The 16,028-nt window shown below is 50.1% G+C and overlaps 1 long non-coding RNA gene across 14 annotated transcripts; it reads left to right on the top strand.

Moving 5' to 3' along the window:
- The first annotated feature begins 530 nt into the window (after nt 1-530).
- Nucleotides 531-14,146, top strand: LOC123045298 (uncharacterized). 14 transcript variants are annotated; one of them, XR_006421265.1, is made up of 8 exons: nt 531-904; nt 1,507-1,663; nt 1,768-1,897; nt 2,304-2,370; nt 2,443-2,492; nt 2,570-2,630; nt 3,422-3,580; nt 4,408-5,382. It is a non-coding gene; the product is annotated as an uncharacterized lncRNA (long non-coding RNA). The 14 variants fall into 14 exon arrangements; XR_006421259.1 differs by adding an exon at nt 13,872-14,146 and having other exon boundaries at nt 532-904; nt 2,443-2,630; nt 4,408-4,492; XR_006421261.1 differs by having other exon boundaries at nt 532-904; nt 2,443-2,630; nt 4,408-4,492; nt 4,566-5,379.
- The last annotated feature ends 1,882 nt before the right edge of the window (nt 14,147-16,028 follow it).

Here is a 16,028-nt window from a genome sequence, read left to right as displayed (position 1 = left end):
AACCTTCACAGATGATTTAAGTAGGCATGGGTATATCTACTTTATGAAACACAATTCAAAAACATTTGAAAAGTTCAAAGAATTTCGGAGTGAAGTGGAGAATCATCGTAACAAGAAAATAAAGTTTCTATGATCTGATCGCGGAGGCGAATATTTGAGTTACGAGTTTGGCCTTCATTTAAGACAATGTGGAATTGTTTCAGAACTCACGCCACCTGGAACACCATAGCGTAATGGAATGTCCGAACGTCATTACCGTACTTTATTAGATATGGTGCATTCTATGATGTCTCTTACCAATTTACCTTTATCATCTTGGGGTTATGCATTAGAGAGAGCCGCATTTAAAACAATAATGAGGCTAGCCAACTCGCTCCCTGGAGGCTCCCTTGATTTGGGCTTCGTGGGCCGTCGGATCTATCTTCTGGTGCGTTTGAGCCGTTGGATCTTCACAACAGTAAAACCCAATTTTCACCTAACGGTCATTTTTGCTGACCAGTTTTCACCTCCGCGTCCAATCCTACCCTCACGTCGTCCCACCCCCACTCCAGCGGCCAGACAAACCCTAGCCCCCTTTATCCACGCGCCCCAGCTGCTTGACGCCTCCCTCCCCGTCCTCCTGCATCTCCCTTCACTCCCTCGCCGGCCGCTGCCGTCGCCACTCCACCTCCCTCCTCCCGGATCAGATGCAGGTCATCGCCCTGGGGGAGCAGGGCGGCGCGGTCTTCATGACAGGGTTGCAGGGGCCGGGACTGTGAGGAGGCTAACGGCGGGTGCATGTATTGCAGGATAGAGGAGAGGCCGGTGTGGGGCGCAAGGAGCAGCAGGGACAGAACGGTGCTCGCTCGCCGAATGTTGGCCCTCGGATGAATTCGACGCTTTAATCGAGCTGACGAGCCCCATGGTTGGTTTCTCCTCCTACCTTCAGATCCACTCTTGCTCATTCTCCTTCTGTCCCCATATTTGGTTTCTCCTTTAACTCCAAATCCACTCTTGCTCATTCTCCTCTTGACACATTTGTTGCATTGTCACCTCAGTTCTAAGCAGTGATTACTAGAAAGCATTATCACGTTTGAGTGCATTTTCATACTTTCTGAAGCATTTTAATTTTATGGATATGGGCATTCAGTTGAGAACTTAGAACAATTGTGTTGCACTTGTTCAGATGATACAATTACTAGAAGTAGCAAAGGTCTAGGTTAGATTAGAGCTTGAGTTAGGAGCTATGCCTTTTTACATTCCAGATTATGCAAAGAGATTGCCATATTTTTTTCTGTTTCGGTTTAGTATATTCCCTTATATGTCCAGTTTGTTTTCCGAAGAACAAAATATAAATGTTCATGTTCTAACGAATGGATATGAATTGACGCCATCGTCATGTCATGTAAATTAATTGCAGAGCAGATCTATATTTTTGTTGGCACTAAAAGTGAAAACGAATTTGGGACCAAAACTTTTCAAATAGCTCTGAATATAAATTGTGACCTTGTGCTGTCTGGGGTGGAGCTACAAGGGGTGAGACACGGATAAAAATACGAGAAGGAGCATGCCATCGAGGAGTGCAAGCAGCGGGACTCCTCCGCAATGGGGTATGGCTGCAGGGAAGGGGACGCGGCCAACGACACGAAGAAGGAGCAGGTCGTCGAGGACTACAAGCAGCAGGGTAAGATGTGTATATTTTCAAATGATCTTGACTGTTTTGCAACATTTATTGCATTTCCAAGGACGATCGTTTTGCTTATTTATTATTTGCTATGTTCTATGAAGATTATTTTTGGCCCATACAGTTTCCTTTGACTAGAAGTCTGAAACTGAAGATAGGGTATTGTTTTGGTTCTGAGTGGCCGGAGATATTGTGGCTTGATGTCCCTAGAGCAGTCGGACCCTTCCAAGATAGGTGAGCCTGATTTCTTCTGAACTCTTGCACCACAGTACATGAAAAGGAATATGTCTGCCTATCAGCACCATTTCTTGAGGAGGGTTGTTGTTTCCCCTTTATTTTGTCACACCTTTCATGTGCTGGAGTTTTTCTAGGTAACTTTACATACTAGGCATTAGAGCACTTTTAGATAGTACATTAGCCCTGATGGTGCTATCTTTAATATCTATTTTTGTGCTTTTCAAATTTTCTACTATGCTATTTATAATGTTCAGGGATTATGACTTTACACATGTAATGCTGATTTGAAAACTTCCCTTGATTTGTTCCTCAAATGTTCTGAGAGAGTGTTGTGTATTAGGAAACACCTTGGATAGTTAACGTGTTGTGTCAGCTGACTAATATAAAGTTATATTTCCAGCAGAAGATCTTTGGGATTGACGTTCTGATGAGAAAGTAGCATACAGATGGATGGACATGAACTATTCAGTGTAGGTTCAAACAATTCATTCATTAATTGCAAGTTTAGCATGTCTCATTATGTCTTTTTGCTTCATACTCAGGGTCGAGCTACGCTATATTTCTTTCATTGAGGCGAGGGTGATTCCAGTAGGTGAGGTGTATTTTAGACATCCGGATGTCTTGCTATGTTCAGGTGGTACCATGTCTAAATTAAGATTTCCCTTGCAGATTTTGCTTGGCGTACTCGCCTTTTTTCTTGAAGTTGGGTGTCCGTCTTCTCTACAGCAAGGTGAGCTTATCCCATTTACTTTGCTCAATCCAGAGTCAAGATTCATGTCCCCTTCACTGTCATTTCATTTGTGAGAATTTATTCCATTGATCCATGTTGTCGGCATCCTGACAATTTATCTTTTTCTACTGATCACAATTGCTTCTGAACACACCGGCCCATCTCATTGAGGAAATTCCCCTGCTCTGCTTAATTAAAATTAATGTGAAATATGTTTCTACCAAAACTAATTACAATTTACTCTTTTTAGTTTCTACTGATTTTCACTATGAAATATTGGGGCCCAAGTAGTTTAGTTCAATTCCTGGTGGATATGACACACACATGTATCATCGATGTTATCGTAATTGATACCAACACCTTGACTGAATCGCATAGAGTAGACTGCCCTGATAATTCTTGCACAGCTAAGCTATCTGCAACATAGAATAGACTGTGAGCATGCCCTCGGGACCTGTCTAAATAATTCTACACATGGACGCTGGGTATGCTTGTAATTGCCAAAGATATTAGCAGCTGCAAATTATTTGTTGAAAAATCCAACGGTGTTTCCTTATCATCAGCTTCTATTTCAGTAGTTCCAAAATGTTCTGCGATATAATGTATAATGAATATGTAGCTATGTTCATGTATGTATAGCTTTGCATAATAATTTTTTGTATGGCAAAGGTTCATATGGTTGGAAGGGAAATTAGTAGCTGCACCTTGGTACCTGCAAATAATTTGTTTTACAGTGTCCCTTGATGGTTCTCCACTTCAGACACTAAAGATATTGATGGTGATTTGTTTAGGATCTGGGGAGTCGGATTGTGGATTACATGTAGTGGGGAAGTAGAGAGGGGGACGAGGAAGAGGACACCGTCGGTGGCGTGCTATATCTCACTAGGCGGCAATGTGGAGAGGGTGCCTGGCATCAAGAACCCGACATGCTTTTCCGAGTGTTCGTTGAGGTGAGCCACCTGGGCAGGTCTATGGGTTGAGGTGGTTTGATAATCCTGGGTTGTTCCTCTTTTTCCTGCGTTTTTGTTTTCAAGAAATGACTTTATTTATTGGAAAATGGCAATATCGTTTACAAGTATACATGAAACAAACTATTTTTCCTACACCTCTTTGTTCTGTGTAATGGTGCTCTTGGTTGAGTGTGCCGATGAAAGAGATTCCATGCTACAGGCTAGGTAGTTTCTCAGTAACTCTTCGTGATTTACTTGCAATGTTGTACTTTGCAAAATTGTTCCTTGCAATCCTAAAATGGTTTCTCAAAACATGGGAAATTTACATTCTAAAAATTGTAGGCACACTGAGTGAACCATATATATAAATTCTATTATAACAAAGGTCAGGTATATATATGCAGATTGTTATAATATGATTTTATTAGAAAAGAGGTCAGGTACTGCCATGACGTAAGGAGGGTGTGACACCAAGTTTTATATATATTGTGATTTTAGTTTTCATCAATGTAGCTATTATTATTATTATCTCTTTGTAGCTTCATATAAAATCAGTACTGACATGGTCATTTTAGTAAAAATGGTAGGTGGTAGAATCATAACCTGTGACTGAGTGCCTTAAGAAGTTCTTTTCATTAATTGTTAATTAATGTAATGTTTAGGGCCAGTTTATATGCATCGTCGAAAAATATGAGTGAAATCAGTGAATATTTTGCATTGCCTTGGTGTTTGGTGTGTCATTGCATAATCCTTTTCTTTTTTGCTTCTCTTTCCAAGCAAGGACCAGGCTGGGAACATATGTTTAAAATGAAGTTCTTTCATTGCAGATCTATGTTGTCGCGGCAACACAGGCCAATGCACATTCAGGAAATATGTCACCAACTTCCCCAAGGTCCCGCATCGTCTACTCAGGTTAATTCTCGGTCTACAACCTCCAAAACTTGCAGTTCTATTTTTCAAAATGGTTAAGCACTCATTGTGTCAGATTTCGGGTTCCGGCAGACCCTCAAGGTTCGAACTCTGGGGTGCGCGCGGAGATCACACCTCCTACCTACTCACGTCTCGTTGCCTCGCAAGGATCTAAACTACATGAAGAACAACACAAGGGACACGAGGTTTATACTAGTTCGGTCCACCATTGTGGTGTAATACCCTACTCTAGTTTGTGGTGTGGTGGATTGCCTCAGGGGCTGATGATGAACAATACAAAGGAAGAACTGCCTCGCGAGGAGAGGAGTTCTTGTGGAGGCGATGCCTCTTGGGAAGGATTGAATCCGGATCCCTTTCTTCTGTGGTGGATAGCCTTATTTATAGAGCGAGGCCTTGGTCCTCTTCCCAAATATTGAGCGGGAAGGGCACCAACAATTGACCATTTTGAAGGGGAACATATAGTACACTTATCCTGGCTAAAGTCGGTCCTCGCCTGCCAAAGACTCTGATGGTGACGCCGGCTTGGGCTCCACGATGACCTCCATCCTGCTGTTCTGCTGGTCTTGGTCTTGTTGCACCGAAATGGTTGCCTTTGCTTGATACTCTTGCCTGCGCTTGCCCCCTTTGTACCAAAGAGGAAACAAGGACTCGGTGCAGGCCGGCGCCCGCCAGGCGCCCTCCTGGCTTCGGTCATCATGGTTTGCATCATGGGCACCTCGTGAGGTACCCTGCCTTGATCTCTCCGCCTTCTCGTGAGCCAGCCTGACGAGGCTGTGCCTGAGGAAGCTTCCTGTTGTCCGCCCCATGAGGCTTGCCCCTCGCGAGGGTCTTGAGCATGTGTTAATGAAGATGGGACGTACTGGGCCACTCCTTGAGCCACGCCGTAGGCCGCAGGCAGGCAAGTCTGGGTACCCCCGTTCTCAGAACGCCGATAGTAGCCCCCGGGCCCAAGGCGCGCCTGGACTTGGCTTAGCAGAGAAGCGAAGGGCAAGTGCGAAGCGTCGCAGGCCCCAACAGCCTGCGGCCTTGGGCGCCGCGTGGCAATTGATTGGATGTGGGCGTCCCTGCTCCCCCATGACGCCTCGGTAACTGCACGACATGACAAGTCCCTACATGCAAAACGGGTCATGATTACCTGTGATCGTGGAGGCCTGCGGTTGGCCTCCCCCGGCTATATGTACGGAACGGCGCGAGCCCTTCTAGTCCATCCCTTCCTGCCTCTCCCCTTCTTCTTCTTGGCCGCTCGTCATCCCCATGGCCCCGCCGAAGAGGTTCTCGGGCGCGGAGAAAGGAAAGGCTCGCCAGGAAGGTCCTGGCTCTCCTCCGGCCAAGCGTGGCCGGGGCCGCCCTCGCAAGCATCCTACGGCCTCCGCTGCGGCTTCTCGTGGTCGTGGAAGCAGTCCTCTGCGCGGCGGTGGGTGCTCGGCTGCCGACGAGAGGTACGCGGTGGCTGCGAGACCCCCCAGGCCGCGTTCCCGCTCGGCGGAGGTGCTGCCGGAGTTCGTCGTGTGGTCGGCGGACCCGACCGGCACCTGGCTCCAGCTCTCCCGCTTATTTGTAGGTGAACTTCCGGCTGGTGCCCTGGGCGGCCTTTGGCTTCAGGCAGATGGTTGCTGCAGCAGAGCCTCCTAGGCTACTCTGGAGGTCTCCACCGCCGGTGAGGCGTCCCTGACCCGCGGCTAGCAAATGTTTGCCCACGCGCGCGAATTGAGCCAATGGTGCACTCTACACTTTAAGTTCGATGGCGATGTCACCCTCTACGTGAGGGTGTTCGGGGAAGATGGCCGCCGCGCCGGATGCTGCCCCGAAGATGATGACCGCAGCCGTGCGCCCAGCCCCGGCGTTGGTCGGGATGGAGGTGGTGGGAGGCGCGTGGGCAGCGGCACCCGAAGCCTGCAAAGCCTTGGTGACTCCCCATCAGACGGCAGCTCCTCCAGCGGTGGTCGCGACCAGCCCCCTCGCCGTCGCGCTCGCCTGGGAGAGGGCAGCCGGTCGGCCCGACACCATGCCTCGGTGAAGCGGGAGACGGAATCCAGCTGAGCTCCCAAGGCAGTACGAGCCCTTGCCGAGAGTTTATGCCGGGCAAGTCGTGCCCATTTTGCTTTTCTTTCTTTCCTGTGCAAAAAGAAGGTAGTCTGGTGCCCCACGGGGGCGTGTTGAACTGTTGCTGTTTAATTGGCGCGCTGTTTCTACTGTTTCTGCGCTATGTTTTCGTTCCGCATGTTTATGCGTGGAAATTACTTAGCTTGGGGGGAGGCTCGTTGCGGTCCTCGCCTCCCGAGGCTAGGGCCTCGTCGTGCGCCTTGTGTCCTCCAGGGGTTAGTCAGTAGGGGTAGTCTCCAGCCTTGGTAGCGGGGACGACCAACCCAAGTCTCGTGATCGTGTCATGATGCCCGTGGGGCACGGACTGGGAGGGGTGCTCCCGCAGCGGACTCGGATAGGGAAGTTCCAAATCACCAGGGCAGAAAACACTCGTGAGGGTGCCCATGTTCCTCCCTCGTGAGACTTTGCGCGAGAGAAAACGAAACAAACAAGTGAAATGGACGAAGGGTCGCGAGCTCGAAACGGTAACAGCTTCAGTAAAAATTCAAATAGAAACAAACAAGCCAACTGCGGAAAGCAAATGAAATAAGCCGTGTCCGGCACCTAATCTAGTCTTCGACGTCTTCTCACCAGCGCGGAGCTAAGTGCTGCGGGCGTGGGCGGGAGCCCCCGAGGCCCGAGGACGGCACTCCGGAGACTCCGGGGCATGTACAGCCCCACTCATTATTACGTGAGAGTGTCACGAACGGCGAGCTTCACAGGCGTTTGCCTTCTTCACAAGCACTGGGCCTTTTCCCAAACGCAGCAACTTCACAGGCATTCGCCTTCTTCACAGGCACCGGGCCTTTTCCAAAACGCGGGAACTTCACAGGCATTCGCTTCTTCACAGGCACCGGGCCTTTTCCAAAACGCGGCTACTTGACAAGCATTCGCCTTCTTCACAGGCACCGGGCCTTTTCCAAAACATGGCTACTTCACAGGCATTCGCCTTCTTCACACGGATCGGGCCTTTTTCAGGGGTAAAATCTTCGGAGATGTTGAATGTTCCACGCGTTCTGGACGGGCACCCCCTCCTGGGTCTCCAAGCGCGTGGAGCCGGGCCTGGAAACATGAACAACCTTGAATGGGCCTCCCCACATGGGAGAGAGCTTATGCAGCCCCTCCCTGGAGAGAACCCATCTGAACACGAGGTCCCCTACCTGAAGAGTCCTAGGGCGGATGTTGCGGCAGTGGTATCGCCGCAGTGCTTGTTGGTACCTTGCTGCTCGTAGTGCGGCTTCTCGGTGACGCTCCTCCCCCAGCACGAGATCCATCCCCCGCATGGCGTCCTGCTGCGCCTCGTCGAAGGCCAGGACCCATGCGGAACGACGCCTGACCTCGTGAGGGAGAACGGCTTCAGCTCCATAAACCAGAAAGAACGGGGTCTCGCCAGTCGGCTTGGTTGCGGTCGTGCGGATGGACCACAACACGGATTGGAGCTCGTCGTACCAGCCCCTGCCGCAGGCTTCTAGCTTCTTCTTGAAGGTTATGGTTTTGAGGCCCCTCAGGACATCCGCGTTGGCCCGCTCAGCCTGGCCGTTGCTCCGGGGGTGCACCACCGAGGCATAGCATATCTGCATTCCGAGGTTAGCACAATATGTTTTGAAGAGATTGGTGGTGAACTGCGAACCGTTGTCGGTGATAATGTGGTTAGGCACCCCAAATCGGCTCACGAGGCCCTTGATGAACTTGACTGTTGAGCCCGCGGGTATGGTGCGGACGGCTTCTACCTTGGCCCACTTGGTGAACTTGTCCACGGCGACGTAGAGGTAGCGGTAGCCCCCTGGCACCCGAGGGAACGGGCCCAGAATGTCTAGACCCCAAACTGCGAATGGCCATGAGAGGGGTATGGTCTGCAGTCCCCCCGCCGGCTGGTGGATCTGCTTGGCGTGCAACTGGCAGGCCTCACAAGCCTTCACCAACTCAACGGCGTCGTTGAGCGCTGTGGGCCAGTAGAATCCGTTGCGAAATGCCTTGCCAACGAGGGTCCGCGAGGATGAGTGGTGCCCACAGTCTCCACTGTGTATGTCTGTCCGCAGCTCCTTCCCTTGCTCTCTTGGAATGCAACGCAGGAACACATCGTTCGGTCGCCTTCGGTAGAGCTCCCCATCCTTGATGCTATAGGCCGTGGCCTGCCGTGCCACGCGCTCCGCGTCCTCCTCCTTCTCCGGCAGAGTCCCTTGCGTCAAGTAGACCTTGAATTCTGCCATGCAGCATTCTTCCTGAGGCTCCAACGCCAGAAGCAGGCGTGCCCCCGAGGTCGGGCCGCAGGCCGGGGCTCCCGTGGCAGGTGGCTGAGGGAGTTCCTCCCTAGGCTACGCCGTGCTTGATAACGTCGACGTCGTCGGGGGTTTGAAGAGCCGCTCCTCGAAGACGCCAGGCTCCTGAGGTAGCCGCCTGGATGCTCCTTGGCGATGTCGTCAGCCTCCTGATTGGTACCGCGAGGCACATGCTGCAACTCCAGCCCCCATAATTGTTTGTCCATCTTGCGGACCTCCGCGAGGTACGCTTCCATATGCTCATCCTTTGGCTCGTACACTTTGTTGGAGAAGTTGACGAGGAGTTGCGAGTCACCTTTGATGGTGATTCGCTTTACTCCCAAGGCGATGGCTGCCCTCAAGCCCGCTATCAGGCCCTCATATTCTGCTATGTTGTTGGAGACCTTCTCCCCATGCTGGAAATAGAGCTGCACGGCATAGTAAAGCTTGTCTTGAGTGGGGGATATGAGCATTGCACCAGCCCTTGCGCCCTGCCGTGCGAATGCTCCGTCGAAGTACATCACCCAACCATCCGGCGATTCACTCCCCGGGGAGAGTGACCGGTCCTCGCCCAGTTTGAGCCCTGGCGCCTCTGTCCATTCTGCCACGAAATCCGCGAGCGCAGCCCCCTTAATGACCGTGGTAGTGCTGAATTCTAGCTGGAATGCTTGCAGTTCGATGTTCCATTCGGCAACCCTCCCCACTGAATTGGGGCTCCTGAGCACCGTTTCCAGGGGATAGGCTGAGACGACCTTGATGGGATGGCCCTGAAAGTAATGCCGCAGCTTGCGCGAGGATACCAACAGTGCGAGGAGTAGCTTCTGAGGCATTGGGTACCGTGCCCTTGTGTCCCGCAGCACCGTACTGACGAAGTACACCGGATGCTCGACGAGATTGAGGGTGCTGGCGCGGCCCACGTCCTCCGGAGGCCGGGGCGCCTCCTGGGGCGGCGCGGCCCTCAGTCCTTGGTCGCCTGAAGGAGCCTCCTCTGCTCCTGGTGCGCTCTCTTGGCGGGGATGATCTTTCTCTACTGCGGTCGTGGCCTCTGTGAGGCCTTCCAGGCCCTGTTCTGCCTCGACCGGGAGTGCAACGGCGGCCGAGGCCTGATGCTCCTTTCGGACCGCTACCAGGGCTGCGCTGGCAGAAAAGGGGTGGCTGCAAGATAGAGTACCAGGGGCTCCCGAGGGCGAGTGGCCACTATCACCGGGGGGCTGGTAAGGTACCTCTTGAGGTCTTGGAATGCTTTGTCGGCCTCTTCAGTCCATTCGAAGGGGCCTTTCCTCTTCATCAGCTTGAAGAAAGGCAGCGCCAGCTCTCCCAGCTTGGAGATGAAACGCCCTAAAGCGGTTACGAGCCCGGTGAGCTTTTGCATTTCCCTGAGGGTCTTTGGCGGGCTCATGTCCTCGACTGCCTTGACCTTCTCTAGGTTAGCCTCAATGCCTCTATGTGATACGAGGAAGCCTAGGAGCTTGCCCGAGGGGACTCCAAATACACACTTCTCTGGGTTGAGCCGCAGGTCCACTTCGCTGAGGCTCGCGAAGGTTTCCTCCAGGTCCTGTATCAGGGTCTTCGCCTCCCGAGACATCACCACAATGTCATCCACGTAAGCTTCAGCGTTCCTCCCAAGCTGTCGGCCCAGAGCGATGTGCATCAATCGCTGGAAGGTTGCGCCTGCATTGCGCAACTCGAACGGCATGGAGGTGTAGCAGTATACTCCACATGGGGTTAGGAAGGCCGTCTTCTCCACGTCCTCCACCGCCATTTTGATCTGATGATAGCCCGAGAAGGCATCCAGGAAGCACATTAGGTCACACTCGGCGGTGGAGTCAACGATCTGGTCGATGCGAGGAAGTGGGAATGGATCCTGCGGGCAGGCTTTGTTGAGGTTGGTGAAGTCGACACACATGCGTTCCTTTCCCCCCTTCTTCGGCACGATGACAGGGTTGGCCAGCCAATCTGGGTAGCGAACCTTGCGGATGACCCCTGCTGCTTCTAACTTGCGGGTCTCTTGGATGATGAAGGTCTGCTTCTCTGTGGACTACCGTCGTGCCTTCTGCTTCACAGGGCGCACGTTGGGACACACGTTGAGATGGTGTTGAATTACATCCCTCGGGACTCCCGCTAGCTGATTAGGTTCCAATGCAAACACCTTCCTGTTCGCGCGCAGAAAACTGACCAGGGCCTTCTCTTGCTCAGGCTCGAGGTTGGTGCCAATCGTGAAGGTAGCCCCGGTGGGTTCACACTCGTCGACTGGTACCTGCTTGGTTTCTGCCTTGTCTTGGCTGAACAACTGCTTCTTCTTGGCCGGCGCAGCCCCTTTGGGCTCGAGGACGGCTGAGCCGGCGGGCTGCGCCACCGCCGCAGTCTTGAAGGCAAGCTTGAGCGCTTGCAACGCATCCCCGGTGTCTCCGGACACGGTGAGGACGCCGCGACTCCCGGGCATCTTCATGAGGTTGTACGCTGGGTGAGTTGCGGCCATGAATCGGGCTAGTGCCGGGTAGCCGAGGATGGCGTTGTATGGGAGGCCGATGGGGGCGATGTCGAAGTCGATTAGCTCCGTACGGAAGTTGTTGTAGGTGCCGAAGGTCACCGGGAGGCCGATCTGTCCCAGGGAGCCGGTGGAACCGCCTCCGACGCCCAAGAAGGGCCTGCTGGGCTGAAGCCGCTCCGGCGGTACGTGGAGGAGGCTGAAGGCTTCCACCGAGAGCATGCTGAGGCCAGCACCGCCATCGATGAGGGTCCTGGTGACGGCCACCTGGCAGATGGTGGGGGTGCACAACATTAGGAGCGCGCCTGAGCAGGCTAAGTTGGAGGGGTGATCATCCGAGCTGAAGGCCAGATCGGCTTTAGGCGCCGCCCAACCCGGAGGAGCCCCACGCTGCGCGGAAGCGATGCTGATCTGGTGAACGAATGGCTTGATGTGGCGGCCTAAAGGTGGCGCCTGCGATCCACCTAGGAGAGCTGCGACAACCGAGGGCGTCGGTGCAGCATACTGGGCGAGGAAGAGGCCGCGCAGCTCCCCCCAAGAGGCCACGGAAGCTGTTGGCAGGTGGAGTAGCCACATGCGCGGGACGCCGGTGAGAGCCATGGGAAACTAGTTAGCCATGACCCTGTCGTCGCCCCCGCCCTTGAGGACGGCCTCCTCGTACGCCAGCAGGAAAGCCAGCGGATCGGCCATGCCGTTGTAGCGCGGTGGCATCTCCGTCTTGAACTTGTTCGGACACTGCACCTGCCGCAAGGCAGGGGCCAAGGCTCGGAGCCCCCTGGCCCCCGTGCTGGTGCTGGCAACCGGAGCAGGCGGCGCGTTGCCCATCATGAGGGCGAAGCGCGGTGTTGGCGGAGAGCGGGTCGACGGAAGGGAAAGCTCCGGCACACCCCTACATGGCGCGCCAAATGTCGGATTTCGGGTTCCGGCAAACCCTCAAAGTTCGAACTTTGGGGTGCACACGGAGATCACACCTCCTACCTACTCACGTCTCGTCGCCTCGCAAGGATCTAAACTACACGAAGAACAACACAAGGGACACAAGGTTTATACTAGTTCGGGCCACCATTGTGGTGTAATACCCTACTCTAGTTTGTGGTGTGGTTGATTGCCTCAGGGGCTGATGATGAACAATACAAAGGAAGAGCTGCCTCGCGAGGAGAGGAGTTCTTGTGGAGGTGATGCCTCTTGGGAAGGATTGAATCTGGATCCCTTTCTTCTGTGGTGGCTAGCCCTATTTATAGAGCGCGGCCTTGGTCCTCTTCCCAAATATTGAGCGGGAAGGGCGCCAACAATTTGCCATTTTGAAGGGGAACATCTAGTGCACTTATCCTGGCTAAAGTCGGTCCTCGCCTGCCAAAGACTCTGACGGTGACACCAGCTTGGGCTCCATGATGACCTCCATCCTACCGTTCTGCTAGTCTTGGTCTCATTGCACCGAAATGGTTGCCTTTGCTTGATACTCTTGCCTGCGCTTGCCCCCTTTGCACCAAAGAGGAAACAAGGACTCTGCGCAGGATGCCGCCCGCCAGGTGCCCGCCTGGCTTCGATCGTCATGGCTTGCGTCATGGGCACCTCGTGAGGTACCCTGCCTTGATCTCTCCGCCTCCTTGCGAGCCATCCTGACGAGGTTGTGCCTGAGGAAGCTTCCTGTCGTCCGCCCCGCGAGGCTTGGCCCCTCGCGAGGGTCTTGAGCATGTGTTGATGAAGATGGGCCATACTGGGCCACTCCTTGAGCCACACCGTAGGCCGCAGGCAGGCAAGTCTGGGTACCCCCGTTCCCAGAATGCCGACACATTGCTCTAAGCGTCAGTTTGTTGCTTCGCTTATGCTTCATGCTTTCGTGAACATTGATTTCTATCAAACTTGTTTTTTAAGTTTTCATGTTGATTACTGATTGTGGGAGCTGAATTGTGCTCCGGTGGAAGTGTTAGAGTGTAGCATTTTTGTAAGCATAATCTATATTCATTCCTATTGGGAACATACCCATGTAGGTTTTTGTAAGAATCTTGTAGGAGCATGCTACTAGGACTTATGTAGATTGGATATTCTAGACATTGGCATGAGAATGGTCTGCATCTTATATATGGTCTTAGTGCGTCTAAAAAAGCGCTTGTTAAATAACTGTCAGCACAACGGTTTCTAACCAATAAAAAGTTACTCCCGTTGGTATATATGAGTCAATGTCTAATATTTTTTTTAGAATAATGGTTTTATTAATTGGATGATTATCACCTCATGGTGCGCCTACTTTTATATATGTAAAATCAAGAACTCTATGTAATGTGCCTTCAATATCTATTCAACAGTTGAATAGCAACATCAAATCATTCTCTCGAACTTATTCTATCATGCTCTCTAACTTCTTGACATTTAATGTCAATTAAACAAATCTTGTTCATAGCGAAAAATATATTTTATAGAAAAATAGCCCTTTATTCTGTTTATTATCTCTAGCTACTTCTATTGTAGTCCTTGTTTAATACTGATGTTTGTCTTGTGATTGATGGCATAATGCCGAGTCTAATTTCAACAGTGGGCATGACAGCCTCAAACTTATCTCTTCAATATTGAAGAAGCGGCTTACTCAGATCAATGGGCATGCACTTAGAAAAATAGCTAAAGAGTACGAGATATTCCTAGAGTAAATAAAGGGCATGTTGTGCTCATAAGTTAGACAAAAGCAAAATGTTATTTATTATGCTCTTGTTGTATCCTCGGACATTTTCTTACACCTGCCAATACCCTAGTATTGTATATCTACTTTTCCCACCGTCGTACAGAAACCGATGTTAGTATTTGTGCATACTCTTTCTCTTAAGTTGGCTTTCTTTTAAAAAAAGCATGCCTTTATATTACCCAAATAACATAACAAATTATGCATCCTCAAGTATATATTTTAAGAGATGAGTCTTAATTTTTCATATAAATGGGTTACATATTGTATGCATTCAAATTGGACTCTGTCATTTGGTGCAACTAAATCTATGCATGCAGAGAAATCTGAGGTAATAGGAAGGGAGAAATCTCAACAGTTTCACAGTCGCAGAGTTTCACTAGGTAGCATATGGGCCTTTCAGATACATGTGCCTCCATATGCGCCATAAGTTATTCTTTTCATGCACATGCAAAATAAAAGTTTAATAGAAACACTGCTAAAAGACCCTCCGTAGCAGGTTTATAGATGTCATAAAAACGTATTCTTTTTCATACATTAAACTCGAAATTCTTAGCGTGCGCATTTCCCAGACAAATGAGTACTAGAAAAAAAAGTGTTTACGACACGAGATGATTTAAACTTGGGCTTTCCGCTACCAAAATAGAATGTGCATATGCATCCAGTTGTGAACAACAAACACCATTTTTTCTGCTAAGGAAAATTATATTTATTGCTACGTGTGCTTGACCACAGCTAAAACAACTAAACATAGATTTAATTTTAAATAGGGCTTTCTCCTACAAAACTAAGATGTGTATTTACATCGTTTGTCCCTACTAAAGGAAACTAACTAATGCCTTTTCTTATCGCAAGCATTTTGACATCCACAACTAAAGCACAATTTTGCATCGCCGAGTGTGGTTTGTACGCTTAAAAAGACCTTTTTAACTGAGCTTGAAAATTCTTATATGTAGTGAAATTGTATGTAACACTTTGTAAAGAACAAACGAAACACTTTTCAAATAACTCTTAGTCTAAATCGACACCTTGTGCCATTTGACATGATAATCATAAATGGTTGCTAAAGAGTTTGAATTGGTAAAATGGTTGCATCCGTTGTTTCAAGTCTGGACTATTCCTCCATGCTAAAACCAAATTTAATTTTCAAAACACTTCGTGTTTGAAATGGACATTGTGCTATATGGCGTAATGGGCCATTTGTGTTACCATGCATGTCGAGTAATCCTAAATAATAGGAAAGGAAAAATATCACCAGTTGAGTACGCTTCTCCCGCCCAAAGGAAGAACCAAGGAAGAAAAGAAATACACATGCACGATGGATGCAGGCGCTGCTGCTTCATATTCTACTCCGGACGGGCCACACAAAGAGTTGTTCCTGGACCGGGCTAGGTATCCGGACGGCCCACACAAAGAATTGTTCCTGGACTAGGCTAGGTAGCATATGAGCCTTTCAAATACCCATGCCTCCATATGCACAACACAGAGAGGGTTTTTCTTTTCATGCACATGGAAAATAAAAGTTTAGTGCAAACACTGCTAAGAAAATGCATCCTTAATTGGTCTATATATATTAGGCAAACTTGATTTTTTTTCAAACTTAGATTTCTCAACGTGGTAACTATATTTTCAACTAAAAAATGCTTCCTTAGCTGGTCTATGCATGTTATAGAAATAAGATTTGTTTTTGCAAACTCAGATTTCTCAGTGTCATAAACATATTATCAATATAGTGTGACTTAACACATAGGCTTTCTACTACCAACATCGAATATGTTCTTGCAAAATGAAACTATTTTCATCGACAACATGTCTTTAGCAGGTCTCTGCACCATTTGGCGCAACGAATCAACTAGTTCACGTTAAATAGGGCACCATATAAGTCCATTGAGACGACATCGTATGAACTATTGTCTGGCAAGAAACCTAAGATGTCATTTCTTAAAGTTTGGGGATGTGATGCTTATGTCAAAAGGCTTCAACCTGATAATCTCAAACCCAAAGCGGAGAAGCGCG

The sequence above is a fragment of the Triticum aestivum genome, chromosome 2B (genome assembly GCF_018294505.1).
Source record: "Triticum aestivum cultivar Chinese Spring chromosome 2B, IWGSC CS RefSeq v2.1, whole genome shotgun sequence".
In the NCBI taxonomy this organism is placed as follows: domain Eukaryota; kingdom Viridiplantae; phylum Streptophyta; class Magnoliopsida; order Poales; family Poaceae; genus Triticum; species Triticum aestivum.
The sequence above is the reverse complement of the archived record's forward strand: the minus strand, read 5'-3'. Positions and strand labels throughout refer to the sequence as shown.